Source organism: Pseudophryne corroboree, unplaced genomic scaffold (assembly GCF_028390025.1).
Source record: "Pseudophryne corroboree isolate aPseCor3 unplaced genomic scaffold, aPseCor3.hap2 scaffold_971, whole genome shotgun sequence".
Taxonomy (NCBI): Eukaryota; Metazoa; Chordata; class Amphibia; order Anura; family Myobatrachidae; genus Pseudophryne; species Pseudophryne corroboree.
The window spans coordinates 43,584-51,144 of NW_026970551.1; the positions used below are offsets into that span (position 1 = coordinate 43,584).

The 7,561-nt window shown below is 37.9% G+C and overlaps 1 non-coding gene across 1 annotated transcript; it reads left to right on the forward strand.

Moving 5' to 3' along the window:
* Positions 1-3,154: 3,154 nt before the first annotated feature.
* TRNAN-AUU (transfer RNA asparagine (anticodon AUU)) lies at positions 3,155-3,228 on the forward strand. Its single transcript has one exon. It is a non-coding gene; the product is annotated as a tRNA-Asn (tRNA).
* Positions 3,229-7,561: the final 4,333 nt, after the last annotated feature.

Sequence of the window (7,561 nt, forward strand, 5' to 3'; positions counted from 1 at the left end):
ATGTGAAAACAAGGTGATATCTAATTAGCACACAGGTAAGAAATTACGAAAATCTTTATTTAAGGGTGAAGATGTTTCTCACAAAATTGTTGCCCCAATGCATCATTGAAATTCAAGCTGGAAAGATGATTTTAATATATCACTTGTACATTTTGTATTGCTCTTCTGTTGACAATGTAGTTTTTTTTTGTCAATTACCATTTTAATAATAGGGTAAAGAAAATTAAGTGGATTTTTGAAAGAAAACTATACTGTCAATATACTATTAAAACAAATTAAAATGGTAAAAGTTATTGTACTTTAAGTAAAAATAAAAGAGCAAAAATATCAATCCCAGTTTTGATTACTTAAATTAACAAAAAAAAATGCATATAGCAAAGGATAGTTTCAAACTGCCTACCTCTGGGTTATGGGTCCAGCATGCTTCCATTGCAGTACTCTGCTGCACACGTAAGTGCAAGAGATCCTGAAGCACTCACTCATCATGGGAAAGTACCAATGTGTTTCTTCATTGGTTGATGGAAGAAACATCTTACAAAAACTCTCCAGATTATTGATTTTTTAATGTTTTTCTAGGAAACGTTCTAGATGTATGCATATTAGCCTTTGTCAGTATGTACTTTTTGCAAAGTGTCTCTGTGGCGCAATCGGTTAGTGTGTTTGACTATTAACCAAAAGGTTGGTGGTTCAATCCCACCCAGGGACGTAATTAACCTTGTGATCAGATTTTGGTGATATTTAAGTAGACAAGTCAAAATTTCAAACCTCCTCTTATGGTGTAGGGTACATGGCCTTCTCTGATGTAATCAGAGTTAGATTTGATTCAGTGATTTTATAAAAAACAGCTAGGTAGCACAATTTAGCAGTGGGTTGCAGAGAAAAAAAATATGCTGGCAGAAAAATCCAATCGAGTGATTAAACAGCTCTTCATTTTCTGGCTTTATTTTTATGCTAACAAATTTGTTCTCTGAAAAGTGTCCACAAAGCCAAGTCTCTGATTAACACCTTTGTAAGGATGGTTTTTCACCTATTACTAAATTAAACTTGCTTCATTGGAAAGGCAGCAAGATGCATCCTCATTTCAATGTCTACTGAAATAATACAAGTTGACACCAGGAAACATTAACGCCACTGCATCCTTGCTGCTTTCTCATGTGGAAGTCTGTTTAATGTGAAAACAAGGTGATATCTAATTAGCACACAGGTAAGGAATTAAGAAAATCTTTATTTAAGGGTGAAGATGTTTCTCACAAAATTGTTGACCCAATGCATCATTGAAATTCAAGCTGGAAAGATGATTTTAATATATCACTTGTACATTTTGTATTGCTCTCCTGGTGACAATGTAGTTTGTTTTTGTCAATTACCATTTTAATAATAGGGTAAAGAAAATGAAGTGGATTTTTAAAAGAAAACAATACTGTCAATATACTATTAAAACAAATTAAAATGGTAAAAGTTATTGTACTTTAAGTAAAAATAAAAGAGACAAAATATCAATCCCAGTTTTGGATTACTTTAATTAACAAAAAAAAAATGCATATAGCAGAGGATAGTTTCAATCTGCCTACCTCTGGGTTATGGGCCCAGCATGCTTCCATTGCAGTACTCTGCTGCACATGTAAGTTCAAGAGATCCTGAAGCACTCACTCATCATGGGAAAGTACCAATGTGTTTCTTCGTTGGTTGATGGAAGAAACATCTTACAAAAACTCTCCAGATTATTGACTTTTTAAAGCAGGGCTGGCCAAACCAGTCCTCGAGATCTACTAACAGTTCACATTTTCTAGACTACCTAGCTGGTGCACAGGTGTAGTCATTACTAATTAAGATGTGCTGCATTCATTCCTAACTGACCATTCTACAGATCTCCAGGAGGCCTGGAAAACATGAACTGTTTGAAGATCTCGAGGACCGGTTTGGCCAGCCCTGTTTTTAAGTTTTTCTAGGAAACGTTTTAGATGAATGCTTATTAGCATTTGTCAGTATGTTCTTCTGCAAAGTGTCTCTGTGGCGCAATCAGTTAGTGTGTACGGCTATTAACCATAAGGTTGGTGGTTCAATCCCACCCAGGGACGTAATTGACCTTGTTATCAGATTTTGGTGATCTTTAAGTAGACAAGTCAAATTTCATACCCCCTGTTATGGTGTAGGGTACCTGGCCTTCTCTGATGTAATCAGAGTTAGATTTGATTCAGTGATTTTATAAAAACATCTAGGAAGCACAATTTAGCAGTGGGTTGCAGAGAAAAAGAAATATGCTGGCAAAAAAATCAAATTGCGTGATTAAACAGCTCTTCATTTTCTGGCTTTATTTTTATGCTAACAAATTTGTTCTCTGAAAAGTGTCCACAAAGCCAAGTCTCTGATTAACACCTTTGTAGGGATGGTTTTTCACCTATTACTAAATTAAACTTGCTTCATTGGAAAGGCAGCAAGATGTATCCTCATTTCAATGTCTACTGAAATAATACAGGTTGACACCAGGAAACATTAACGCCACTGCATCCTTGCTGCTTTCTCATGTGGAAGTCTGTTTAATGTGAAAACAAGGTGATATCTAATTAGCACACAGGTAAGGAATTAAGAAAATCTTTATTTAAGGGTGAAGATGTTTCTCACAAAATCGTTGCCCCAATGCATCATTGAAATTCAAGCTGGAAAGATGATTTTAATATATCACTTGTACATTTTGTATTGCTCTTCTGGTGACAATGTAGTTTGTTTTTGTCAATTACCATTTTAATAATAGGGTAAAGAAAATGAAGTGGATTTTTGAAAGAAAACAATACTGTCAATATACTATTAAAACAAATTAAAATGGTAAAAGTTATTGTACTTTAAGTAAAAATAAAAGAGACAAAATATCAATCCCAGTTTTGGATTACTTTAATTAACAAAAAAAATGCATATAGCAGAGGATAGTTTCAATCTGCCTACCTCTGGGTTATGGGCCCAGCATGCTTCCATTGCAGTACTCTGCTGCACATGTAAGTGCAAGAGATCCTGAAGCACTCACTCATCATGGGAAGGTACCAATGTGTTTCTTCGTTGGTTGATGGAAGAAACATCTTACAAAAACTCTCCAGATTATTGACTTTTTAAAGTTTTTCTAGGAAACGTTTTAGATGAATGCTTATTAGCCTTTGTCAGTGTCTCTGTGGCGCAATCGGTTAGTGTGTTTGGCTATTAACCAAAAGGTTGGTGGTTCAATCCCACCCAGGGACGTAATGAAGAACAAATTTGTTAGCATAAAAATAAAGCCAGAAAATGAAGAGCTGTTTAATCACGCAATTTGATTTTTTTGCCAGCATATTTCTTTTTCTCTGCAACCCACTGCTAAATTGTGCTTCCTAGATGTTTTTATAAAATCACTGAATCAAATCTAACTCTGATTACATCAGAGAAGGCCTGGTACCCTACACCATAACAGGGGGTATGAAATTTGACTTGTCTACTTAAAGATCACCAAAATCTGATAACAAGGTCAATTACGTCCCTGGGTGGGATTAAACCACCAACCTTTTGGTTAATAGCCAAACACACTAACCGATTGCACCACAGAGACACTTTGCAAAAGTCCATACTGACAAAGGCTAATAAGCATTCATCTAAAACGTTTCCTAGAAAACTTTAAAAAGTCAATAATCTGGAGAGTTTTTGTAAGATGTTTCTTCCATCAACCAACGAAGAAACACATTGATACTTTCCCATGATGAGTGAGTGCTTCAGGATCTCTTGAACTTACATGTGCAGCAGAGTACTGCAATGGAAGCATGCTGGGCCCATAACCCAGAGGTAGGCAGATTGAAACTATCCTCTGCTATATGCATTTTTTTTTTGTTAATTAAAGTAATCCAAAACTGGGATTGATATTTTGTCTCTTTTATTTTTACTTAAAGTACAATAACTTTTACCATTTTAATTTGTTTTAATAGTATATTGACAGTATTGTTTTCTTTCAAAAATCCACTTAATTTTCTTTACCCTATTATTAAAATGGTAATTGACAAAAACAAACTACATTGTCACCAGAAGAGCAATACAAAATGTACAAGTGATATATTAAAATCATCTTTCCAGCTTGAATTTCAATGATGCATTGGGGCAACGATTTTGTGAGAAACATCTTCACCCTTAAATAAAGATTTTCTTAATTCCTTACCTGTGTGCTAATTAGATATCACCTTGTTTTCACATTAAACAGACTTCCACATGAGAAAGCAGCAAGGATGCAGTGGCGTTAATGTTTCCTGGTGTCAACCTGTATTATTTCAGTAGACATTGAAATGAGGATACATCTTGCTGCCTTTCCAATGAAGCAAGTTTAATTTAGTAATAGGTGAAAAACCATCCCTACAAAGGTGTTAATCAGAGACTTGGCTTTGTGGACACTTTTCAGAGAACAAATTTGTTAGCATAAAAATAAAGCCAGAAAATAAAGAGCTGTTTAATCACTCAATTGGATTTTTCTGCCAGCATATTTTTTTTTCTCTGCAACCCACTGCTAAATTGTGCTTCCTAGCTGTTTTTATAAAATCACTGAATCAAATCTAACTCTGATTACATCAGAGAAGGCCAGGTACCCTACACCATAACAGGGGGTTTGAAATTTTGACTTGTCTACTTAAAGATCACCAAAATCTGATAAGGTCAATTAGGTCCCTGGGTGGGATTGAACCACCAACCTTTTGGTTAATAGCCGTACATACTAACTGATTGTGCCACAGAGACACTTTGCAAAAGTCCATACTGACAAAGGCTAATAAGCATTCATCTAAAACGTTTCCTAGAAAAACTTTAAAACAGGGCTGGCCAAACCGGTCCTCGAGATCTTCCAACAGTTCATGTTTTCCAGGCCTCCTGGAGATCTGTAGAATGGTCAGTTAGGAATGAATGCAGCACATCTTAATTAGTAATGACTACACCTGTGCACCAGCTAGGTAGTCTAGAAAATGTGAACTGTTAGTAGATCTCGAGGACTGGTTTGGCCAGCCCTGCTTTAAAAAGTCAATAATCTGGAGAGTTTTTGTAAGATGTTTCTTCCATCAACCAACGAAGAAACACATTGGTACTTTCCCATGATGAGTGAGTGCTTCAGGATCTCTTGAACTTACATGTGCAGCAGAGTACTGCAATGGAAGCATGCTGGGCCCATAACCCAGAGGTAGGCAGATTGAAACTATCCTCTGCTATATGCATTTTTTTTTTGTTAATTAAAGTAATCCAAAACTGGGATTGATATTTTGTCTCTTTTATTTTTACTTAAAGTACAATAACTTTTACCATTTTAATTTGTTTTAATAGTATATTGACAGTATTGTTTTCTTTCAAAAATCCACTTCATTTTCTTTACCCTATTATTAAAATGGTAATTGACAAAAACAAACTACATTGTCACCAGAAGAGCAATACAAAATGTACAAGTGATATTTTAAAATCATCTTTCCAGCTTGAATTTCAATGATGCATTGGGGCAACGATTTTGTGAGAAACATCTTCACCCTTAAATAAAGATTTTCTTAATTCCTTACCTGTGTGCTAATTAGATATCACCTTGTTTTCACATTAAACAGACTTCCACATGAGAAAGCAGCAAGGATGCAGTGGCGTTAATGTTTCCTGGTGTCAACCTGTATTATTTCAGTAGACATTGAAATGAGGATGCATCTTGCTGCCTTTCCAATGAAGCAAGTTTAATTTAGTAATAGGTGAAAAACCATCCCTACAAAGGTGTTAATCAGAGACTTGGCTTTGTGGACACTTTTCAGAGAACAAATTTGTTAGCATAAAAATAAAGCCAGAAAATGAAGAGCTGTTTAATCACGCAATTTGATTTTTTTGCCAGCATATTTCTTTTTCTCTGCAACCCACTGCTAAATTGTGCTTCCTAGATGTTTTTATAAAATCACTGAATCAAATCTAACTCTGATTACATCAGAGAAGGCCAGGTACCCTACACCATAACAGGGGGTATGAAATTTGACTTGTCTACTTAAAGATCACCAAAATCTGATAACAAGGTCAATTAGGTCCCTGGGTGGGATTGAACCTCAACGCAACATCAGCAGGGGGCCCTGGCCTCATCACCATCCCAGGTCTTTCTCATGTATGTATCATGTATGTGTGTGTGATATATGTATGAATCATATATGTTTGTGATATATATATATATATATATATATATTCCATAGACAAAAAACCTTACGGTTTCACATGTCCCATTAAGGCTTCTTAGACATGATCGAAATTTCAGAAGCCTGTTGTAACTCTTCCACTCAAACTCCAAAAAGCAATGAAATTCCGATCATTAAGGCTGACGCCTTAATGGACGTGTTCCTTGCGCAATACAGATATGGTATGCCATCACAGCCTGTGGGTAAGTGCAGATTCAGCACTCTCACAGAGTGAGATTGCTGTCACTCACACAATGGTGGAGCTGCTAATTCACAGATTTGTGTGCTCATTGGAATACACACATGCAGTCTATGCAACTGAAGGTCTGAGCAGTTTTGTGGTGCTCCCATCCCACACAGTGCCCACAACCATCCCATTCAGTCAACACAACAAAGCCACCTTGTTACAACATCCTTCTAACTCCATACATCCATCTCACTTAGTATACACATTTAGCTCCCTCAAACATCTTGGTTAATTGCTAAACTATAATACCCCATCTACGGTCTATGCATCTACACTTACTTCCCCTATACACCCCCATGCTGCCCGGTCTTCCCCAATCCCTACTGCTGTGTTCTCCCATCTGTGCTAGTCTGTACTAACTTATCTGTACCATCTGTCTTTCCCCACCTGTGCATTGTCTGTACTACCGTTTCCTTCTCTCTGTGCTGCTCAGTGTTTCCTTCTTCAACGTCACTCCGCCTCCTCCAGTACATGGCACACTGTCTTCTCTCCCATCTGCACCAGTTTTCTACCCATCCATGCCAGTGTTTTCAACCCATCTGCACCATTTCCCCCATCTGCACCGCTCTGTCTCCCTTCCCATACTTGCTGCTTAATCTACCCCCTATCCACACCACTCTTACCCTATTCATGTAGCTGACATCCTGAAGGTAAATTTAGTGGATCCTGCGCTCTTGGCAGGGGGATAACCGCCACAGCCCACCCCCCAGTGGTCCGGAAACGCCTCCGTTGTGCAGACCATGCCCTGCCAATGGCATTCTAACGCTGTTTGCACGCCCCCCTCCTTCCCCGCAACCACCTCTGCCTATCAATCAGGCAGGGTGATAGCATCTCACTGGGCTCCTGGGGTACGCACGCGCAGTGCGGCCATTGCACGTGCGCACCTCACAAACTAATTCAGACTGCAATCGCTGCTGCTGCTGCGGTCTGAATTACCCCCTGTGTTTCTCTGTCCCCCCCATTAGTGCTGCTTAGTGTTCCCCCATCCACACCTCTCTCCTCCCTCCAATCAACAACACTCTTACCTCATCTGAGCAGCTTTGTCTTCCGCTCAGACCTTCAGTTGCATAGACTGCATGTGTGTATTCCAATGAGCACACAAATCTGTGAATTAGCAGCTCCACCATTGTGTGAGTGA